The 24,516-nt window shown below is 41.6% G+C and overlaps 1 long non-coding RNA gene across 1 annotated transcript; it reads right to left on the bottom strand.

Moving 5' to 3' along the window:
• Positions 1-8,538: 8,538 nt before the first annotated feature.
• On the bottom strand, positions 8,539-22,346 carry LOC112449572 (uncharacterized). Its single transcript, XR_003038159.2, has 2 exons — positions 22,112-22,346; positions 8,539-8,750 (listed from the first exon to the last, which is right to left on the bottom strand). It is a non-coding gene; the product is annotated as an uncharacterized lncRNA (long non-coding RNA).
• Between the last annotated feature and the right edge of the window lie 2,170 nt (positions 22,347-24,516).

Consider the following 24,516-nt stretch of genomic DNA (forward strand, 5'->3'; position numbering starts at 1 on the left):
GCTTTATCATTTTGAGCTTTGGGAAACTGTACACATTGAAAAAATTGAGACTAGCTAAACATATTAAGGTATTTGCAAGGCTATTCTTTGTAGCTGTAAATAAAATTTTAGATCACTATTTATTGACATGTCTCCTCCATATGGTTATTGAATTGTTTTGTGAGAGAAATTAAATTGGGTCCATTATGGAAATTTGGCTCATAAAATCTTCACACAAACACCTTTGTATAAATTGTGCTTGAATCAAATGTTGCTTAACTCCCTTTATGTACTAGAAATTTCTGTTAAGATTCTGCTGGTCAGTCTCCGAATTATTCTAAGATAATAAGTGGCCAAAAGGGCTCCAATTACTGAAGGAACAGGTCACAGTAACAATAACAAATTTTGTGTTTTTATTTTAGGGTACTATTGGGTTGTTATATTGGCCTGAAACTCACAAGAGAGCTTTGGGCTAAAAGAATAAAGGATACAACAAAGTCTTGCCCGTGGATGAGATTGCATGTGAAATATGTAGTGAAAAAGAGAGAGAGCCTGGAACAGAAGCCCAAGGACACTCTACGTACGAGGGATTGACATTGGAATACGGGTCAGTGAAGCCATCTGGACAGAACCAACTGGTGATGTACAGAGAAGGGGAAAAGTTGTTCTTCCCAACAAAGAGAGATGTTTTTCCAAGTGGGAAAAAAAGAGACAATCTGAATGTCAAGTAAACTGAGGACTGAAAGGCCTTTATCGTCCCTAACCATCCGAGATTGCAGGTGAGCTAGCGAAGGCATTCCACAGGGGTAGGAAGCAGGAAGCCAGACTGAAGTGGGTTCATGAGGTCGAAGAGGAACCCATAAACGCAGATAATTTTTCAAGTTTGATCATATAAGGAAAGGGATGGGAAAAGAATTAACTGAAGGGAAATGAGCTGAAGGCTCTATTTCCACCCTCCCTTCTCCCCGCTTACTTGTTTAACAGAGAGAGGATTGTAAGAGGTCTGAATGCTGTTGGAAGTTGCCAGTTTACAATGGTGAGATGGGACAATGGAGTGCATGCCCAGCGAGTGGAGGTGGGGGCATGCGCCATGACACACAGGTGGAACGATCGTCCTTAGATGAGAGAAAGGATTTGCTTTCCATGTATGCAGATGCGGGGCGAGGAAAGAGCTTGCAACCACAGGACAGTGAAGGGAAGGTGTCACGAAGCTGGTGCGAGAAACACTGAACAAGGGAAGCAGTCTGGCTGAGAGCACAGGAGACACCACCCACCATGCATGGCTGGAGGCACAAGCCTGTGAGCTGTGTCATTTTCTTTGATGTCATCCGATAGCCCAGATGGACAGAGTAAGAACCAACTCTTTGTCTGTTCAGCAAAGTCAAACGACTAAGCCAGTATCATGCAGTAAGTTCTCTCATTCAGTGAATATTTATTGCCCATCCATGATGAGCTGGGCGATCAATTTTAAGAATCATGAACAAACAGACTTCATAAAATGTCTGCACTTACAGAGTTTGCATTTTAGCAGACTCGGTTTTAAAATCAGAGTCATACCTGTATAAATTCAAAATGTTTCAATCCCCTCATAATAAATCTCTCTTCCTACCTTGGGGGAAAAAATCAAGCCCTAAATTTTTTAAGTGAACCCATAAAATATCAGTAGAATTAAAGGTTACACTGTGTACTTACAGCATAAATGCCACACAGGAGGGAATATAGTCTTAGATGCTAAGGAGCAAAATTTTTATGTAATAATGTAGAAAACTTCTGACACTAGAGTTCCTTCCCCTAGAGTCTGTGCTCTTTTAATTAAGGGAATGTTCCTCTTTCATGTTTATATTCCCAGTGCCTAGAGGAATATCTGGCATATATTATACACCCAATAAAAGTTTGTTGAATTAATGAATAAATTAGTTCAAACATGACAATGCAATACATGGAAATAGAAATCTCTAATAAGAAGTTGAATGTCACATCAGAGGAAAATATGAAATCTCAGGATTGTATTTCCTCATGTGCAACACCAAGACATATACAGAACTCATTCACAATGACAAAGATATCCATCTTTACCATTCCGTATAAAACACAACAACATAAAAACTCTATGTAGGGGCCATAAAGTGTATGGGAAAATTGGAAGGTGAGTAATAACCTTAACAGTGTTAATTCCAGCAATTTCCATTCAGGCTACAAGTTTCAGGGATTTTATCAGTAAACTTTTACAACCTTCAAACTCTTGCTGCTAAGGTCCATAAATTTTGAGTGGAAGATCCACTTAGTTGTGACATACAGTTATGGCTTGATATAGGCTGGGTAATTTGGGGCTATAAAACTATGGGAAACAGAAGAAACAAGGTTGTTTGTGGTGATTGTTTTCCTGGAAATAAAAAATGATGCTATAAAAGAGGCCTCATCTTCATAACTTTCTTGATTAATGCGTGCAAATGTTCTGCTCACTAACTGACTGATGCTCTGTTCGATTATCTGTAATATGAGCATTACATTAATAACGAACTTAATCATGGCTTGATAAATGTGTTTGGCTAGATGTTCTAAAAAGAGCACAGTTTTTGGAGACAGGAGCCCTGAGCTCCAATCCCACTCTGCCACTGAGGTGAGTGTGTGTGTGTGTGCCACTGTGTGATTTGTGTAGCTTCACTTAGTTCTGATTTTCCTAGAATAATGCCTCCTAGGCACGTCATTGTGCCATTCACCACTCCCTTGTGTGGCTCCTCCTTAAAGACCACTTTCAAGAAGTCTTTTCACATGGGTTGCAATGTTCCGTGTCATGTGGCCTGACTCTTTAGACTCACAGATGGGTAAACCAGAGAGGAAAAGTAACTCCACAAACTGCCTGCCCTCAAATGGATAATGGTGATTATTTAATCCAATCTTCCTTTACAAATATTTTAATTTTCCTAGGTGGCACAATAGTAAAGAATTTGCCTGCCAGTGCAGGACACACAAGGGTTGGGGGTTTGATCCCTGGGTTGGGAAGATCCCTTGGAGAAGGAAATGGAACCAAGTCCAATATTCTTGCCCAGAAAATCCCATGGACAGAGGAGCCTGGTGGGCTACAGTCCATAGGGATTTCCCAGGCAAGAATACTGGCGTGGATTGTCATTTCCTCCTCCAAGGTATCTTACCAACTCAGGAACTGAACTGGCATCTCCTGCTTGGCAGGCTGATTCCTAACCACTGAGCCACCTGGGAAACCAAAATTAACATTGCTGCTGCTGCTGCTGCTAAGTCACTTCAGCCGTGTCTGACCCTGGGTGACCCCATAGACGGCAGCCCACCAGGCTCCCCCATCCCTGGGATTCTCCAGGCAAGAACACTGGAGTGGGTTGCCATTTCCTTCTCCAATGCGTGAAAGTGAAGTCGCTCAGTCCTGTCCGACTCTTAGCGACCCCATGGACTGCAGCCTACCAGGCTCCTCCGTCCATGGGATTTTCCAGGCAAGAGTACTGGAGTGGGGTGCCAATGCCTTCTCTGAAAATTAACATTAGATAAATAAAATTAGATAATAATAAAAGGCAACTTCAAAATAAAAAATAGTAAGCTTAAGTTTCATATAACACTCATTTACATGAAAAGTTTTATTTCCTCACATTTTAAGATGTGAATTGTTATACAGGTTATTCTCTTCCATTTGAATGTCTCTATGATAAATAATACAACATAAATAAGTGGTAATATTTGGAGCCAAATGATTAAGAAATGTATGGTTTTATTATGAATATAAATAGGCAGAATTAAAACTTTGAAAGCTGAAGTGAAGTGAAAGTCGCTCAGTCGTGTCCGACTCTTTGTTATACCATGGGCTATCATGGAATTCTCCAGGCCAGAATACTGGAGTGCGTAGCCTTTCCCTAAATAGAGGAAAACAACAGAATGGGAAAGACTAGAGATCTCTTCAAAAAAATCAGAGATACCAAAGGAACATTTCATGCAAAGATGGGCTCGATAAAGGACAGAAATGGTATGGACCTAACAGAAGCAGAAGATATTAAGAGATGGCAAGAATACACAGAAGAACTGTACAAAAAAGATCTTCATGACCCAGATAATCACGATGGTGTGATCACTGACCTAGAGCCAGACATCCTGGAATGTGAAGTCAAGTGGGTTCTAGGAAGCATCACAATGAACAAAGCTAGTGGAGGTGATGGAATACCAGTTGAGCTATTCCAAATCCTGAAAGATGATGCTGTGAAAGTGCTGCACTCAATATGCCAGCACATTTGGAAAACTCAGCAGTGGCCACAGGACTGGAAAAGGTCAGTTTTTATTCCAATCCCAAAGAAAGGCAATGCCAAAGAGTGCTCAAACTACTGCACAATTGCACTCATCTCACACGCTAGTAAAGTAATGCTCAAAATTCTCCAAGCTAGGCTTCAGCAATATGTGAACCGTGAACTTCCAGATGTTCAAGCTGGTTTTAGAAAAGGCAGAGGAACCAGAGATCAAATTGCCAACATCCTCTGGATCATGGAAAAAGCAAGAGAGTTCCAAAAAAGCATCTATTTCTGCTTTATTGACTATGCCAAAGCCTTTGACTGTGTGGATCACAATAGACTGTGGAAAATTCTGAAAGAGATGGGAATACCAGACCACCTGACCTGCCTTTTGAGAAATTTGTGTGCAGGTCAGGAAGCAACAGTTAGAACTGGACATGGAACAACAGACTGGTTCCAAACAGGAAAAGGAGTTCGTCAAGGCTGTATATTGTCACCCTGTTTATTTAACTTATATGCAGAGTACATCATGAGAAACGCTGGACTGGAAGAAACACAAGCTGGAATCAAAATTGCCGGGAGAAATATCAATCACCTCAAATATGCAGATGACACCACCCTTATGGCAGAAAGTGAAGAGGAACTAAAAAGCCTCTTGATGAAAGTGAAAGAGGAGAGTGAAAAAGTTGGCTTAAAGCTCAACATTCAGAAAACGAAGATTATGGCATCCGGTCCCATCACTTCATGGGAAATAGATGGGGAAACAGTGGAAACAGTGTCAGACTTTATTTTTCTAGGCTCCAAAATCACTGCAGATGGTGACTGCAGCCATGAAATTAAAAGACACTTACTCCTTGGAAGGAAAGTTATGACCAACCTAGATAGCATCTTCAAAAGCAGAGACATTACTTTGCCAACAAAGGTCCATCTAGTCAAGGCTATGGTTTTTTCCCGAGGTCATGTATGGATGTGAGAGTTGGACTGTGAAGAAGGCTGAATGCCGAATAATTGATGGTTTTGAACTGTGGTGTTGAAGACTCTTGAGAGTCCCTTGGACTGCAAGGAGATCCAACCAGTCCATTCTGAAGGAGATCAGCCCTGGGGTTTCTTTGGAAGGAATGATGCTAAAGCTGAAACTCCAGTAGTTTGGCCACCTCATGCGAAGAGTTGACTCATTGGAAAAAACTCTGATGCTGGGAGGGATTGGGAGCAGGAGGAGAAGGGGATGACAGAGGATGAGATGGCTGGATGGCATCACTGAATCAATGGACGTGACTCTCAGTGAACTCCAGGAGTTGGTGATGGACAGGGAGGCCTGGCGTGCTGAGATTCATGGGGTCACAAAGAGTCGGACATGACTGAGTGACTGATCTCATCTGATGTGATCTGAGCCTTTCCCTGCTCCAGAGCATCTTCCCAACCCAGGAATTGAACTGGGATCTCCTGCATTGCAGGGGGATTCGTTACCAACTGAGCTATCAGGGAAACTTGTACCCTAAATAAAGCAAGCATAATGGCCTACTTGCCTCTAGAAAGATAGACTAAACTAAGCCTCTTTTTAGAAGTCCATGATCTTGGCATCATTACTACCCCTGTTTTACTGTCTTATCCATCCTGTAAGGCTGAATACAAGCTCTGCCTCTTTGGGGGCTGCTTCTGTCTTAGAAATCCATTACTTGCTTGATTCATTGTTTTGGGTGTGTGTATGTGTTTTGAAATATGAAATACGCCTTGCCTGAAGATTCTCATTGCGTCCTTCTTTGTTTCCAGTACATATTCACCAAACAGAATGATAACCTAGTAAATGATGACAGTGGCTTTGGCCTGTAATGTGAAGTAAGGCTTTGTACTAAAATTTTAAGTTGTGTGTTAAGTTGTGTGGCAGCTGAATGTGCCAGACACATGAGAAAACACTGCATTTTTTATCTCCATCACGATAAAATTGGGTTGGGCTTGGAGACTAAGTCACAGTCAGAGTAATTGACATGAGTTTGAGCAAACCCCAGGAGGTAGTGAAGCCTGGCATGCTGCAGTCCATGGGGTCGCAAAGGGTCGGACACAACTGAGTGACTGAACAACAACAAATGCAGATAAAAGATTTTGCTTTCCTTCTGCTCTTTCCCTGCAACTGGAAGAAAAGGCTTTCAAGTGGGCAGAGCTACATGAAGGAAGGAATCTGGACTTTTCAGCCCTTGCTCTTCTGCTAGGGGATTGCCAACAGGAAAACCACCAGGCTTTTATAGGAGCAAGACATGAGAGAGAAATAAAATACGATAGTGGTAAGCCACCAAAACTTTAGGGCCGTTGGCTAGTATGAATTTTTGTAGCTAATTCAACCCTCATTTAAAAAGTGGGGCTGAAACATCATCATCATAATAGTTATTATTACTGTGATTATAAAGTTAAATAAATATAACACCTTGTTTTAATTATTTATTTATTCAATGCCTGGCATTGAGAATTTACTGCATCCTAGATTTTATGCTAAGTAATTTTGTGTATGAACTAATATTAGATTCCCCAAAGTACATAAACTAAGTGCTACATGCTACGACGCGCTATGTTGCTTCAGTCGTGTCCAACTCTTTGTGACTGTATGGGCTGTAGCCCTCCAGACTCCTCTGTCCATGGGATTCTCCAGGCAAGAATACTGGAGTGGGTTGCCATGCCCTTCTCCAGGGGATCTTCCCAACCCAGGGATAGAACCCGCATCTCTTACTTCTCTTGCATTGGCAGGCAGGTTCCTTACCACTAGTGGCACCTGGCAAGCTCCATATAAACTAAGTGGATTGTATAAATAAAGAATTCTTCCAGACTGGCTGCAGAGTTATCAGGTCAGGATTCTGACCTAAACCTGCCAATCTTCCACCTCTGCAATCCATTTGCCCAGCCCTTAGACTCTCACCTGCTAAAAGAAGAAGAACAGAAATGTACTGAACTACCACACGGCAGTGACTGGGCTAGAAATTGGTAGAATGAAGGGGGTGTATCAGTCAAAACAGGTGATACTACACACAAGGTAACAAATGATCCAAACCCTGTGACTCTGAGTGGTGAGCAAGAGTTTTTGAAAAAAAAAACACAGAGGTTTCCCATCCAGACACCGACAAGGCAGGCCTTTCTGAAACATGTCACTGAATGGGGATCCCATTCTACAGAAACTTGCAGCCAGCTACTCTGCTCTTTTCAATGAATCAATTTTCTGTTACTTGAAATTAGGAGAGAGGTGTTAACATCTCCAATGATATGCATGCAAAGTTCAGAGACAAAAAGACTGGTTCAAATCCAAAACATTATGATCCTTTCTTCCGTAAATAGCACGTTGCCAACTGAAATCAAGCATTAACTAGGCGATGACTCAGAAATGTGCAGAGTAGAACTCAAGTACTAAGAGCAAAAGCAGCAATTATTCTACATGAGGTAACTAATTTGTCAAAAGAGACATAAACGAATTCAGTTTCTCCTTGTCAACCATAAATATTTAGCATTTCTGAATACATCCCATTTGGACTGGTGAGTAACAACTATTTGATTTATTTATCAAAACAAATGTGCCTTTCATGGTGGAGCTATTGGAGCATTCACAAAAGGCCATTGCCTGCAAAGTGGCCAGGTGAACTTGGGCAGGTCCCTTCTTCCTGGGCATCATACATAAAATGAGGATAGTTATTAGATGAGGTGATGTGTAGATCCCTACCACACCAGGCTGGGTTACTTCTCACCATAGAAAAGCAGACAGTACCCAGTGTAGAGTCAGAGGCTTGGATTCAAGATCTACTCTTTTTTTTTTTTTTTTTAATTAACTTTGAATTAAAGGAACTATTTTTATTGCCTTCGCTTCAGTTTCTTTCATGTGTTGTTGCTCAGTCCCTATGTCATAGCTAACTCTCTGTGTCCCCATAGACTGTAGCCTGCCAGGTTCCTCATCTGTGGGATTTCCCAGACAAGAATACTGGCGTGGCTTGCCATTTCCTTCTCCAGGGGATCTTTCCAACCCAGGGATCAAACCCACGTCTCCTGCATTGGCAGATGAATTCTTTACCACTGAGCTACCTGGGAAGCTTCCACATGTAAAGGAATGATAATCATGCTTACCACTTCAAATGTATGTGATAATCAAGACAAGTATTTAAAATATGATGAGTGAGGTGGGAAGTCTTCCATATACCAGGTATCATATTAATCTCTACAGACACAAAGTTGGCAATAAGAGGCTCCTGCCTTCTGGATGTTCATCATAGTGAAAGGAATGAATGGATAATGCACTAATAATGGACAACCTTTCTATAAACACTTGCTCTGTGCAGACTCTGAGTCAATCTCTTTCTTTTATTCACTCATTTAATATTTGCTGGGAACCAGTACCAGGTTAGTACCAGGCACTGCTTTATCACTTATCTTATCTTCTTACATCATCTTCTTGTGTTAACCTTCATAATAAGTCATAAGACAGCTTATCTTGCAATGCTCCTTTCAATAGGAAGGGTACTGAAGCTCAGAAAGTTCTGGTAGCTTTTGCCAATTCATCTGGAAAGATAATAATTAGTAAAGTTGGGTTAGGATCTTAAGCTTTTTTGTATTTAAGATCTGTCATTGTTTAATCACTAAGTTGTTGTCTGACTCTGTGACCCCATGGATTGTAGCCTGCCAGGCTCCTCTGTGCATGGGATTTTCCAGGCAAGAATACTGGAGTGACTTGCCATTTCCTTCTCCATTAAGATATGTGTTTTTACCTAAAATTTAACTGGCCTGAAAATGAAGGCAATCAAGGAGGGTTTACACGAGAGGTCTCCAAGGAGACAGATGATTTCGGAGCCTTTTTTAAAACAAAAGATCCAGCAAAGATAAAGATATAGAAGCCAGAAACAGCATGACATGGCACCTGAATCTGAAATGTCACTAAACCAGTAGGTCTTTGGTGTGTATGATGCAATTACTATTGTATGCAAAACTGCCACACAGTTGACCTGGCTATAGGTTACTTTCCTCTTCTCCCTTCCCTGTCCAATAATCCTCTTCCTTCCTCCTTCTCCCAACTAATTCTTCTGAATTGAGGTTCGAAAGAAAAATGAATTGTCCATCCTCAGAGCTGGTCAAAGCGATTTTTGTGAGAATCTGGACAGCAGCCTGCATCAGTTTCAGCTCAGAATATGCATACTACCAAAGATAAAGTCATCACTGTCTACGGCTTTGCAGCTGGAGGAAACCAAGTAGATGACCATGAAAGCAGATCAATCTGCATAGACTACTTTGGAGCATACAGAAGGGCCAGAACCAGGAGCCCCAGAGGGACAGTTTGTCGTGTGTGTGTGTGTGCACGCACATGAAGACTGCTATGCTTGACATTGTTCTGAAAGTCACAATTCTTTCTTGTAACTACAAATATATTGCTGATGATATGGTGAATATTCAATCCCTGCTCCATTATCAATTTATCAATTAAAATGCAATCTTCAGAGGTGTTTTATCTAATTTTTTCTAGTTTTCTTGAGAAATAATTGACTTCCGTCATTGTATATGTTTAAGGTACACATGGTGGATTGATTTACGTAACTGTGACAAATGGTACAAGAGTGACTGATAATCCTGATCAGATGTACAGGTTAGGGAGAGAAGGGCATACTACTTAAGAAAGAGAAGAACAGTCTTCGAGAAAATATGGAACCCAACTCCTTTGAGGAACCCCACTATGCTGGCTTGGTTGGATTCTAAAAGTGTACAGAGTCAAGGGTGGGAGAGAAAACAGCCCCACACAGACCTCAAGTGGCAACAAAGGAGTTTTACTGGGGTCCAGCCCCCGTGGATCCAGGGAATTCAAAGCGGGGACGGCATCGGCGAACTGGATACAATAGCTTTAATTAAATATTAATTAGAGATATAAAAGTAATAGAATAAGGATAGCTCAGTAGGGAAATTTAGCAGAGAAAAGAGGCTGAATAACTTGGTTTACGTGGAAAGCCAATAAAATTCCAATACAAGGAATTTGCGTCACCTGTGTAGGCCGCAGGCGTCCTCCAGTTCGCCCAAAGGAGAGGAGACATTAAGCCCTCCCCGATCAGATCTTAGAAGCCCAGGCATAATTAGTAGGCTTGATGAGCCTCCATGTTCCAGATGGGAATTTAGCCAGAAAGTGAGAGAAAGAACGACATAGGGAGACCAAGCTTTGGTGAACAAGGCCCGCACTTTATTTTCCAAAGTAGTTTTTATACCTTAAGTTATGCATAGAGGATAATGGGGGAAGGGGTAGAATCATGCAGTAAGCCAGGCTTTCTTCCTGCAAACTTATCATATGCAAAAGTTTAGGTGATTTACATCATCTTCTGGCCCGGAGGCCTGTTAACATTTTATGATCCTTTCTTCAGAAAACTTATTTTTCTCTAAAGGTGATTATTCTAAAGTCAGGTGCCACCCTCCGAAAGCATTAGATAAAGCTGCATTCCTATAAGGCAAGGGTGTGGTGGGCTATAACAAGAAAAGAATTAACTCAAGGGTCCAAGGTTACAAACATTAAAGCTACTACTTACATTCCTATACACCAATTATATTAATCAATACACTCCCAGGGACACAGTAGGTAAGGGATATGGAAACTTAGCAGCAAACATTGGCCCAACAAGTGAAAAACCCTTCACCAATACAATTTCTAATCAATCTTTTAACTGCTCAAAGGAATCTGTATTTAGACAGTTGAGAACATCTCATGCCTCTCACGGTTGGGAGGCTCTGAACAATCACATGTGGCCAGAAGAACTTGTTCAGGCAGGCTAGAGGACTTCCAAAGGAGCTTGTATGTTGAAACACTTGTCACGCCCAGGAATTTTATTAACTGGAGCTGTAAGTTAACTCTTTTTCAGAGAGAGGTGGTGGGGGACAGCCCCCCATAAAGTCAGAGGTGTAGGTGAGAGCACAAAGTAGTAAAGTAGGCAGACTCTGGTTTTGGGGGTAGATGCTCAAGAATTTCCAGGGGGACTCCTGAGGCTCTATCCCGCCTTTGCGTATGCCAAGCCTCCTTCCTCATGACCTTTGCCACGGGCGGAGTTCCTCATGCTGGCTCCCGGCAGAGTTTGAACTTCAGCCTATGAGGACTGAGCAGCTTTCACAGAGTCTGAATCTGGAGAGCAACCCACGAGAAATCCCAGGGGAGAAATAACTGGATCCAGAGACCCAGCTACTGAGGGTCTGCCTATGAGTTCAGGTTTCAAGAAGGTGTGAAAAATCCCCCAGAGGGGCTTTGCCGAATCAAAACTCAACCCAGTCTACCTGCCAGTTTTATCGCCTGCTTCATTTTATACTGGTGCACGAGATGGGATTCAGTTCTAAGGTCCCTTTTGAACACTGCTTACAATATTCTCTTTTATGTTTCTTTTTCTGAAAAGAATGGGAAGGTGTGTTAGACCCTTTTCAAAACTTTGCAGCAAGCGTCCTCAGCTTCTTTTGCAACTTCATCCATTCCCCCCACCCTCCACCATCCTCTCACCACCCTCGGATCCTTAGGTTGTTGTTTGCCTCTAGAGGACAAGAGCAAGTTGGGAAGAATGGACTAGCCTAGTGCTTTGTGCTAAAGTTAGAGCTGCCAACTCATGCTGCCTGGGAGGGACTGATGCTGGAGCTGCCAGAAGCTATGAGGAACCGCAGCAGGGGTACCGGTGGATCAGTGCCTTCAGCCAAACTAAAATCGATACCTCTCAGTCTAGGTTAATAATCCGCACAGCCTGCTCACACATGTGCACTAGATATAAGGCATTGCTAAGAATGTACTGCAATATATAATCATCACCTATTTTCATAAACATTCTCTACTCTCTTTCTATCAGGCCCTGGGTATCATTCTAGCTTTCTCCCTTCCTCTTATACCCGAGTATTCTTTTTTTTTTTTTTAATGTGGACCATTTTTAAAGTCTTTTTTGAATTTGTTACAATATTCTTTCTGTCTTGGTTTTTTGGCTGTGAGGCATGCAGGATCTTAGCTCTCCAACCAGGGATACAGCCCTGTACCCTCTGCAATGAAAGGCAAGATCTTAATGACCGGACAGACAGGGAAGTCACTCCTGAGCACTCTATATGCAAGCAATGTCAAACCTCTCATCAGCCCTCAGAACATCCCATTTATAAAACACTGTTTCCTGTACTTCATTCATTCGTTAATTTATTCATGTGCCAGTTTTTGAGGAGCTATTATATGCAAGCACATTTCAGAGAGATACAGAAGTGAACAAGTCTTATTCCTTAATAATGGCTTCCTTCTGGCATTACATACTAAGGCTACTTACACAGTATTGTCAAGTAGTCAACACCCTCACCCATCTTATTTTTCTCTAGGATATAGCAGAACACGGATTAGAAGGGGACCACCTCCTGAAGTTAAAAGTGAATAACAATTGACAGCAGGGAAAAGACAGACAAATGTTCAACCAGAAAAGTACAGATGACCCAATGTACAATGTCAAGATATATCCATAGTACAGGTCATGTAATTTATTGATATGCAGAAAGACGATTGATGGTTTGGCAAAAGGCTCATTTTTCTCATTCCCTCCTTTCCTCATTTAATTTATGACCAAGTTCTATCAATGACACCTCCTTATCATTTTCTATGTGAATTACTCTCCTCTCCATTTCCCCTGCTACCATCTTGATCACACCCATATCATCTTTTGCCTGGATTATTGTACTAACTTCCTACCTGCCCTATATCTTTTCCCAACAGCTCACGAATCCAGTCTATCCTCCTCAAAGCTGCCGAGCTAATCTCTCCAAGATGGAACTATCGGTGAGCACCCTTTTTTTGAACCTAAAATTCTTTTTTATTTTATTTTTTTAACAAAAGCTGTTGCCAGCAGCAACAGCAATCTTTGCTTTATAGCCAGATAGAGGCAGGGGCTTTTCTTTTTTAACTTTTTATTTTGTATTGGAGTATAGCCAATTAACAATGTGTGATGGTTTCAGGTGGACAGCAAAGGGTCTCAGCCATACATACATGTATCCATTCTCCCCCAGACTCCCTTCCCATCTAGGCTGCCACGTAACATTGAACAGAGTTCCTTGTGCTACAGTAGGTCTTTGTTGGTTATCCATTTTAAATATAGCAGTGTGTACATGACCATCCCAAACTTCCTAACTATCTCCTCCCCCTTGGCAACTACAAGTTCATTCTGTAAGTCTGTGAGTTTCTATTTTGTAAAAAAGTTCATTCTATCATTTCTTCTTAGATTCCACATATAGAAGATGTCAAGCAATATTTCTCCTCCATCTGACTTAACTTCATTCAGCACAATAATCTCTAGGTCCATCCATGTTGTTGCAAATGGCATTATTCCATTTTTAATGGCTGAGTAATAGTCCATTGTACATATGCATACTACACCTTCTGAACCTAAAACTCTTTAGCTGTACCCTACTGCCTAATGAATGCCCTAATGAATCATCTGTGTTTCAAACCGGCATACAAAGTCCTTCATGATTTGCCCCCTGAAGCCCTGTTCAGTCTCACCACCAGAAAGAGCATTATTCATTTCTTTGTGCCATGGATTAAGCTGTGGTTTAGACCTCTAGGCCTTAAGTCACTCTTCCCACTGCCTCAGACCCTTCTTTCCATCTTATATCTGGCAAAATCCTAGTGACCTTACAAGATTCCAATGCCGTTGTTACCTTATTTTGCCTTCTCAGACTATCCTTTGCCCAAACACATTGACCACTTAAGCTCCGGGTCTCCCTTCACCCCTGGAATCTGCAGATTTCACCAGAGTTACTGTATGGATATGTTGAGAGCTATCTATGCATGTATGTGTCTGTTTTTCCATTTCTGACATGTCTATTCTCTGCAGTCCCACATGTTGACCAGAGCCAGGTCCCATTCATCTCTCTGACCCTAAACTTTGAAAAATGCCTGCTGCATATTATTTGTCCAATAAATTTGCATCAGTGAATGAAAATAAGTATAAATAGATGAATAACAAATAAATGCTCAGTTTCCTCAATACAATAAACAGGTAAATGGGTAATGGTTTAGAAAGGTTTCTATCACATGTTGTTACAAGCATGTTTAAAATGTTTTGGGTGTTTCAACAGAAAATTGTCAATATTTGGGAGGATTCATTGGTTCAGAATATCTCTAAATAGAACTGTTAGGATTCTGTATTATGTTTGGTTGTTTATGCAGCTATGGCTCCAAATAGATAGATGATTGATTTCTTGAAATAATGGGCCATGCTTTCTCCACCACAGTATCACTCACCCTCAGTAAAAATAAATATACTTTATAAATAATGTTTTTAAATATTGTTTTTAAAATGTAGAAAAATATACATAGCATAAAATTGATGGTTTTGCCATATATCAAAATGAAATTAAAATAAATAAATAAATAAAGTGCTAGAGCAGGGATTAAAAAAATTGATGGTTTTAATCATTTTTAAAATTAATTAATTTATTTTAGGTGGAGGCTAATTACTTTACAATATTGTAGTGGTTTTTGCCATACATTGACATGAATCAACCATGGGCATACATGTGTTGCCTGTCCTGAATTCCCCTCCCACGTCTCTCTGATGGTTTTAATCATTTTAAGTGTACAGTGGAGTGACAGTAAATACATTTATGTTGTAGTGCAACCCTTGCCACCATCCTTCTCAAAAACATTTTTGTCATTCTAAACTTAAACTCTGTCCTCAGTAACCAGTAACTCCTCTCTACCTCCTTTCCCCAGCCTCTGCTAACCTGTTAAGTAGAATGGTGGTCACGCTTCTACTTTGTGTTTCTGTGATTTTGACTCTTCTAGGTCCCTCATACAGGTGGAACCTTACAATACTTATACTTATCCTTTGGTGACTGGCCTATTTCCTTTAGCATATTGTCTTTAAATTTCATCCATATGATAGCATATATCTGAATCCCATTCCTTTTTAAGACAGAGTAATATTCCATTGTATGTATCTACCATATTTTATTTATTCGTTATTTGTTCTTCATTCAGCTATTGATGGACAGCCAAAGGTCATCTCCACCTTCTGGTTATTGTGAAAAATGTTGCTATGGTCACTGGGGTACAAACACTTGTTTGAGTCTCTGCCTTCAATTCACTTGAGTACATAACCAGAAGTGGAACTGCCAGATTGTATGGTAATTCTGTGTTTAAATTTTTGAGCAAATTCCATATCACTTTCCACAATGGCTGCACCATTTAACACTCCCACCAGAAATGCACAAGGGTTTCAGTTTCTCCGTACCCTCACCAACACTTAGGCACTTAGTTTCTTTTTTTTTTTATAATGGCCATCCTGAAGGGTGTGGCATTATAAACACTTGCAAATAAATGAAAAAACATACAGGATCTATTGGGGTTTTAGGTAGGGAAGATGCAGCAGGAAGGTTGATAACATCAATGTAACTTCAGGGTAATGGTGCCTTGTTAAAGCACAGATTTGGGGGTTAAATTTCTGGCTCAGTTAATAACTCAGCAGACCAGAGTGAAACCAGAATTTTCCCGTTTCCCCATCTGTAAAGTGGGGTGAATAATATCAAGCTTACAGTGTTATTTTGACAAACCAAATTAATGCCAATACAGGTGTTCCTGAAATACTCATTAATATATGATCATCCCAGTTTCAGCCAGTCAGGTGCTATAAAGTCTGTCCTTCAACACCTCTCCCTGTGCCTGAACCTCAGACAAGAACAACGCTCTGTATTTTCATTTCCACAGGAATGAGGCAAGAGACTGGCTGGAGTCGAGAGTGTGGGGTCAGCATTCTGAATCCTCTTATTTGGAGCAGGCGACCTTGTACAGGGCACTTCACCTATGTGTGTGTGTTTACTTCACCTGAAAAACAGGGAACAAGATAAGTACCTGGAAGCACAGTGGTGATGAGTCAATGAGATAATGTCTGAACAAAAGTACCAAAGGCCTGCAATACATAATAGCCATATTTGACTGCAAATTCCTGCTCTCTACAGGGTGAAAATGGGCATCAGTTGTTCAATCAGAGGAGCTAGCACAGGCTTTCATTCAAACCATCCACTGTGTTCCCTCCTTCCCTACCTGCCATGGAAGATCAATGAGATAATGCATGTGTATAATTCCCTTGAAAGTGCTTGGGAAAGTATAAAGCACTACCAAATGCAGGTTGTCATTATAATGCTTATTAGGGGTCTGATTCAATGCTATTAAAATTCGACAGCACGGAGGATGGGAAAGGCAGGCAGATTTCCAAATGGATAATAACTTTTATCAGCATCAGACTGTATCCAGAGCATGTTTTGTCCTTCTGATCAGCAATGAAAAGTGCTGCAATTAATTTGACAGCCAAGCAAAGCCATGAATTAATGGGAAGTCATTCTCTGAGGAACGTTCTTCCCCATGAATGGGGAACAAATGACTGAAATAATCAAGCAGATATGCTAGTCTTGGAAACTTGTATTAGGGCAAACTTCGCTTGTATGTATACCATGATCACCTCCTTCTAATATGGGAATATCAAAAGCATGATGAGATACAGAGAGTAAATGCTGTTGGAAGATCATCAGAAGAGAGGACACAAAATCAATCAGGGTGCGGGAGGGAAACGGAAGATCAGAGAAGTGATATGTTGTAAGTAACCCAGCTGGTGAGAAGTGAAACCTAGAATTCAGGCCTAGAATTCATGCTTCCTGAGTGTGTCACCAAAATAAACAGATGAATAAGCCTAAATTCGAATGACCTTGACTTGAATCTAAACTTTGCTACTTTTAAGAGTATGACCTCAGTAAAAGGTTGTTCTCTCTAGGTTCCATTCAAGCCTTATCCTTTAAAGTATAGAAAAGCATTCCAGTTCCTTTTTGGTACATTTGATGTGAAATTGCTTAAAGTTAAAGTCTTAATCAGTTACTATGTGTGGGTTATTTCCTCACTGGCTGGCCATATCTGGAATTCAAACTTGACATAGAACCATGCTTTTTAAACTGGAAGAGGCAATCCAATCACCTGAGGAATTGGTAGAGATTCAGATTTTAATTCAGGTAGTTGGGGATGTTTCCTGGGGCTTTGCATGTGATGTTGGTGCTGCTGGTCCATGGACTTCCCTCCAAGGCTTGAGGACAGAGAGAATGCAGAGAACCAACCCCCACACAGACCTTTGGGAGGTTTATTTTGTTATCTGAAGGATGCTGACCAGAGTCATGGAAATATGCTGTGCTATACTTTAAACCCACATCCAGGAATCAAAGATGACAAAGGTTGACAGAAGTTAAGACTATATCCCCATTGCAAACGCTCTCACCATGCTTTCCCAGCTCAGCCATCTTCCTATCACCATAACAATTGCCACTAGACACTAAATACAAAATAAATAAATATTTTGTCATTGTGAGACAAAATAACCTGAACACGTCTGTGTCTTAAACTTTGTTCCTAATTAGAGGTAACTGTCCTCACACATTGATTTCATCATTATTCAGGAAAGCTGTGTCTCCTCGTGAACAGAAGACAATTTTCTACCTAGCAAGGGAAGTTCTGATGTCTTAACGGCAAGGAAGATCTCTGGACCTGTCTATGTGCTTCTTGTACTCATCTCAGTTGCCTTTCATAATCTCCCTTGATCTCAGACTGAAAGGAAAAGGACACCATGGGTTTTGTAATGATGATGATGATAGCAGCCATTTATTAAGTACTTTCAATGTGCAACGCATTGTTTCAGTCATTGTACCATGTGATTTTGTTCACTTTTTGCAATGACACTGGAATAAATACCATTATTAGTTGCTATTGCTAACTAGCCTGCCCAAGGCTGGCACTCTGAAAGATCTGAGCCCGAAGTCCACACTCATCCCATCCACACCCTGAAAGTGTGAATGTGAAGGTATTAGTCACTCAGTCGTGTCCCACTCTGTGACCCCAAGGAGTGAAGCCCGCCAGGCTCCTCTGTCCATGGGATTCTCCAGGTAAGAATACGGGAGTGGGTTGCCATTCCGTTCTCCAGGGGATCTTCTCAAACCAGGGATTGAACCTGGGCCTCCTGCTTCACAGCTTCTTTACAGTTTGAGTCAAATTTGGAGCCCCCACATCCTGAAAATAAAGTTCAAATTCCTATTGCAAAGGTCTTCCTTGACATTGCTCCATAAACCATGAGCTATAAACCTAGTCCTCTCTCCCTTAACCTTTGCCCTACCTGTCAAAACCCTACTCTTACCTCAACACTCTGTTCAAGTGAAATTTCCAGAGCATTCTCTTATAACCCTCAGGTTGGTGAAAATGCTTCTCTTTTTTGCTCTAATGAAACTTCATGTAAGTCTCTGAATATTTTCTCATTTGGGACTACCTTAACAATGCCTCAACTAAGCCCCAGTTTAAAGTCTTCATGAATCCAAATCCAGCCTCTGCACTGCAACTCTGAATCAAATCTTGGAGACGGAGTTTTGAGTGACGTAGAGGAGAGCAGCTTTATTGGTTTGCCAGGCATAGTGGGCCACAGAGGACTAATGCCCTCAAAACTGTGTGTCCCAACCTGGGATCAGGGGATAGTGAGGGCTTTTTAAGTGATGGTTCAAAGATGATGTGATCAGCTGGTGGATGTTTTCTGACTGTTGGCAAGAGATAAGTGGGAGTCAGCATCATCAACCTTCTGGTTCCAACAGATCTGAGGTCTGCATGCTGGTGGGCAACATACTATTAACTTCTCCCATCTGGTGGGGGTTTCAGAATCTGCAGAACAGCTCAAAGATATTGCTACATTTAACCCTTGAGGGGGAACAAGTCCCCAGCCCACAAAGCTACACTGCTGTTTCCTGACTTCTCCTCCCTTATTTCTATAGCTCTTCCTTTCCCTAATTAGAAACTGTTTGAATCTGCCCTTTGGATCTCAGGGAAGGCAACACAGAAAGGCTTTTGTGTCTGGTGGGGGAAGGGGGCATTGCACAGAGTCCTTGTTGTTGTTCAATCACTCAGTCATGTCCACCTCTTTGCAACCCTGTGAACTGCAGCACCTCAGGCTTCCCAGTCCTTCACCTTCTCCCAGAGCTTGCTCAAACTTATGTCTGTCTAGTCAGTGATGCCATCCAACCATCTTACCCTCTGTCGTCCCCTTCTCCTCCTGCCTTCAATCTTTCCCAGCATCAGGATCTTTTCCATGAGTCAGTTCTTCACTACAGGTGACCAAAGTATTGGAGTTTCAGTTTCAGCATCAGTCCTTCCAATGAATATTCAGGATTGATTTCCTTCAGGATTGACTGCTTTGATCTCCTTGCCATCCAAAGGACTCTCAAGAGTCCTCTCCAACACCACAGTTCAAAAGCAGTTCACAGGTCCCTGCTCAGTATCAATCACACTTGAATAATGTGTTTTATTATCTTATCAAAATGCAATTATTTTTTCCAAATGCTTCATTTTTATTTTCTAGTATTTACAAATCTTTCTGCTTGCATATGTATCTGCCCAATGATCTAGGAGCACTTTGATAGTGTGAGTCAGATCCATGCAATTTACCTCTCTCTTCCTAAAGCTCAGCATTTACTAGTTACTCAAAAAATACTTTTGTGCAATTTACAGATGGGAAAACAGAGGCTTGTATCACCAAGTGAGTTAGGAGGTGGATCCAGGGCTTAAACTCATGAACCACTGATTGTTCCCCTGCATTTCATACAGACACAGATCTGTCTACCATGCACACAATTTTAAAATTCATACTGACAGAAAAAGAGGATACTAATCCACATATCATTAATGGGAACCCTACAATTCTAGAGAATCCATAGAGGAGTACATGAGAGAAATGCCACTTGATAACACATTCTAGAAGCTTCCAAACCTTATTCAAGTGGAATGATTAGGAGGAACTGTACCAGAAGATGCTCAGAAAAGCTGGTGCTCAATTTCTTGTGAACAGGCCCTGTGAGTTTTGTTTTCAGTTCAGTTCAGTCGCTCAGTTGTATCCGACTCTCTGTGACCCCATGAACCTCAGCACGCCAGGACTCCCTGTCCATCACCAACTCCCAGAGTCTACCCAAACCCATGTCCATTGAGTCGGTGATGCCATCCAACCATCTTATCCTCTGTCGTCCCCTTCTCCTCCTGCCCTCAATCTTTCCCAGCATCAGGGTCTTTTCAAATGAGTCAGCTCTTCGCATCAGGTGGCCATAGTACTAGAGTTTCAGCTTCAGCATCAGCGAAGCTGAGTATTCAGGACGGATTTCCTTTAGGACTGACTGGTTGGATCTCCTTGCAGTATATATTTCAAGTATAGTTTGGGGCTTACACATGCAATGGCATTGCCGCTAAGAAAATATAATTGAGTTTAGTGAACATTTTCTTTTTGGTAAGGAGTCAGGTCTTTGGGAAGAAGTATGTTCGATCCCTGTGTCGGACGGTCTCCTGGGTAGGAAATGGCTAGCCACTCCAGTATTCTTTTCTGGAAAATCCCATGGACAGAGAAGCCTGACGGGCTACAGTTCATGGAGTCGTGGAAGAGTCAGACAGAACTTAGTGACCAAAACAACACGTTTTACATATTCATTCATTATTCAGTTATCCATTTGACAAACCAATAAACATCTATTCATTCATTCAACACATTCAACCAAAAAATGTCTGTTGAGCTTCTTGTGTGCAGGCACTTAGCATTGGGCAGGGCGCAGAGTGGCGAATGAAACACAGGAGGTGCCTGCTTCTAGTTTAAAGGCTGGGAATCTAAATGATTGCTTCTGCCTTCAGGGAAGCGAAAAATCATTCATTCTTTCTTTTATTAATTCCACAAGCATATGTTGAGAATCTACAGACATATCAGTTTTTGCCTGCTTGTATTTATAATTGGCTGGCTCACACAACAAGGAGTTTGTTCAAAGATCAAGGAGCAAGCAGGTTGAATTGACATGCACTTTCTCTATACACATATGGTTCATCACCACAGACTTTTTGCCAAGGCAGCATCTGTAAGGAGCTCGGGAACCTTAATCAAATTGCCTAAGATCATGCAATATAAAAGGAAGGGGGAAATGAATGACAGACATGGTGTGTCTACTCTGTACCATTTCTGATACCATACCACTCAAGTCAGCACATGACATTTTTCATACATTCAATCCATGATTAATATGATAGTGATAGTCATCTTTTTACTTACTAGATATTTATTAGGTATTTTATAGGTATTAACTGTTTTAAGATACAGCAGAAAGTGTGAAGCACTACGCCAAGGTCACAGGTCTAGAACCCTGTACCAAAGTCACAGGACAAACATCTCTGGAGTTAACCAAGCCTGATAGCAATGGCTGCCATGAGCCTCCAGATCTAAACTGGCCATTTCCCTGACCCCGTATGAGGTAAAATACCCACCCTATAGCATCCTAACCAATCACCTGATGCCACCCTTCCAGGAGGAATTTGTCCTGTCTTGAGGCAGAGGAGCCTGGTGGGCTGCCATCTATGGGGTCACACAGAGTTGGACACGACTGAAGTGGCTTAGCAGCAGCAGCAGAGGCTATAAAAATTGGCTACTCGTCCATGAAAGAGGTCTGTTCTCCCTTGAGCTGGACCACTGTTCTAACAGCGTCTCCCCCTCTAATAAACTGTATTCTCCTCTCATTCTGCCTCATGTTATTCTCCTCTCATTCTGCCTCATGTCTGGAAGTTCTTTTCCAACCTGCGCACAGACCATGACAGAAGGGACACATGGCTCTCTTCTCAAGTGCTTCCATACCGGCTAAGAATGTGCCTTCCAAGGTCACAACCTCAGCACTCTTCAGAGGATAGTTAGTGCTGCTCTGAGGAGCTTGCCCACCTATCCTAGAGACCCTCCTATAGCTTTTAATTTCTTCACAATTCTCCCCCTGACTTTGCTCAGTCTTGCTGTCTTAGTCCTTTGGGGCTGATATAACAAAATACTACAGGCTGGGTGGCTTATAAACAACAGAAATGTATTTCTCACAGTTATGGTGATGGGAAGTCTGAGAGCAGGGAACCGGCATACTTAGGCAAAGGCTTTCTTGCAGGTCGTAGACTTCTCAGAGTATCCTCTTGTGACAGAAGGGATGGGAACTCTGGGGGGTCTCTTTTATATGGGCACTAATCCCATTCATGGGGCTCCACCTTTGTGACATAATCACCTCCCCAAAGCCTGCCTTCTAATACCATCACATTGGCATTAGGATTCCAGCATTCAAATTTGGGGGAGGCGGGGACACAAACATTCAGACCATGACACATGCTAATTAGTTATCTTTTCTCATAACTCCTAGTAACTGCCCCTTCTCTGAATTCTGGTGCCCTTGGATGTTAGCTTTCCCTGTCTGAGTTTCAGCAATAGTAATAAGAAAAACTATGAGGTTCTCCTCTTTGTCTGTTACTATTTCCCCCCTCGGATAAGATAGAGGGGGACAAGACAAAGGACCATGGTGAAGCCAGCCAGAGACATAATAAGTGAACCTTGGGGAGGAGTGGGGAGGATCTACAGTCTCCTGTTTGCTCTACTCTACAAAACATGAGTTTGAGTATGCCCCGGGAGTTGGTGATGGACAGGGAAGCCTAGCGTGCTGCAGTCCATGGGGTCACAGAGTTGGACACGACTGAGCGACTGAACTGAACTGAACAAAGCACTCATAGTAGACATCTTTTATGTACCCTGCGCTCACAACTTTAACTCAACACTTGATTGCTCTGGCCATTGCTATGGCAACCATTTCTGTAAGGATGCATCCTAACCTCACTTGCCTTCACCTACATGGGATGCTTGAGACGTACTACCTGTTCTGCTATCTCACACACCCATACCTAAAATTTCTATGAGGTTAACCCCTCCCAAGGTGACGGGCCTAAAACTGCTGAATAAATACTCCCTTTCTCATGCTCTGTGGGACAAGTCTGGGGTGTGTTCTACATGGCTCCTCGGAGGTCCTCAGTGAGACTGAACTCTCTGGGTTCTCTGACTGGAGCAGAGCCTCATTCCACAGTGCAGGGTGGAACTGGCTTTCTCGCCTTTGCTGTTAACTCTCCCCAGTCCTTCCTCTCTCATCCCTTGAGGTCACTGCTCAAAAGATCTCTACACAGGCCCCAGTCTCTGGTTCTATTTTTATAAGAATTCAAGCAAAGGAGAGAAACAAGATTTTGTAGTCCTATGAAATGGACATGTGACATGATATAAAGTAAGGAAATATTCACAGGGCAAAACATGGAGAAAAGACATATCAAGAGAGATAAAAAGGCAGTCAGGTCAGAGGTTATCCTGGGGTACCAGCTGATTTCTGGTGGCCCCCAAAGACTTGGGTTCAAATAAATGTGTAGAGACAGGAGATAAAACTTAGACCAGTTGAATGGAAGACATGGATTTGGGTTCCCACTCCCCCACATAAAACCAGAATCTCTGAAATATGACAACCCCAGAGAAAAAGATTGACTAACAAAAGGACACACCCATATAAAAGAGCTAATAAGAAAACTTAATTGTTTTTGCCTTGTCTCTTGATGGTGAGGGGAAGGGAGGTAAATTAGTCTCCCTTGAAGACTTGTAATTATACTCTACTAATCATGACATTTTAGGACTAGAATTAAACCTCTTTGAAATGAAGAATATATTTTAAAGTGGTCCTAGATTCGTAAAACCTAGGTCATTGCATAATTCTGGGTCATCCTAACATGTGCTTTCTCTTTGAATTGACCTCCCCCCTCCCGCCTTTCCATTTTGGGCTGTGATTCATCCAGTCTTTTTCCATTTTACCTAAAATCCACCCATCTTACATGATAAAAGCAAAGTATGGATTTGGTAGACTGTGAGAGACATAAAAGTCTTTTGAGTGATGTGATTCAAATAGTGGAAATTTCGCAGAATGGAATACTCTACAAACGACTGCATTTACTCCCAGAAGATTCTTCTGATGTTTTATGGTGATTCGATTACAATAGAACGGTGCTCCATAGGTTGGAAAAACAATGAATGAATAAAAAGCAATATACTTGAAATTACTGTAGAAATAGATTCTTACTGGCCCCCAGTACAATCTATATTGGTTTTCTTTTAAAACATGTGGCTTAGAAAGGAAGGTAATAACCAACTCAATTCAAACAGAGATGGAAATATTTTCACCTATTTTGAAATCAACCAAAGGAAAGAAATTCTCCACAAATACTCTCACAAATAGAGAGTGTCCTTTGACAGAGCTGGGGAATAAAAGAGTGCTTTCCCATTTTCATTAGATTGGTGAATGTGATTACAATTTTAAAGCAAGACTGAGAGATGCCAGCTCTATAGCAATGTGTCAGTAAGGAACAGAATCCCATACATGACTCCCTATTTTACCCGGATGAATTTGTCTCCAAAGCCTCACATTAACAGGTGCT

Source organism: Bos taurus, chromosome 14 (assembly GCF_002263795.3).
Source record: "Bos taurus isolate L1 Dominette 01449 registration number 42190680 breed Hereford chromosome 14, ARS-UCD2.0, whole genome shotgun sequence".
Classification (NCBI taxonomy): Eukaryota; Metazoa; Chordata; class Mammalia; order Artiodactyla; family Bovidae; genus Bos; species Bos taurus.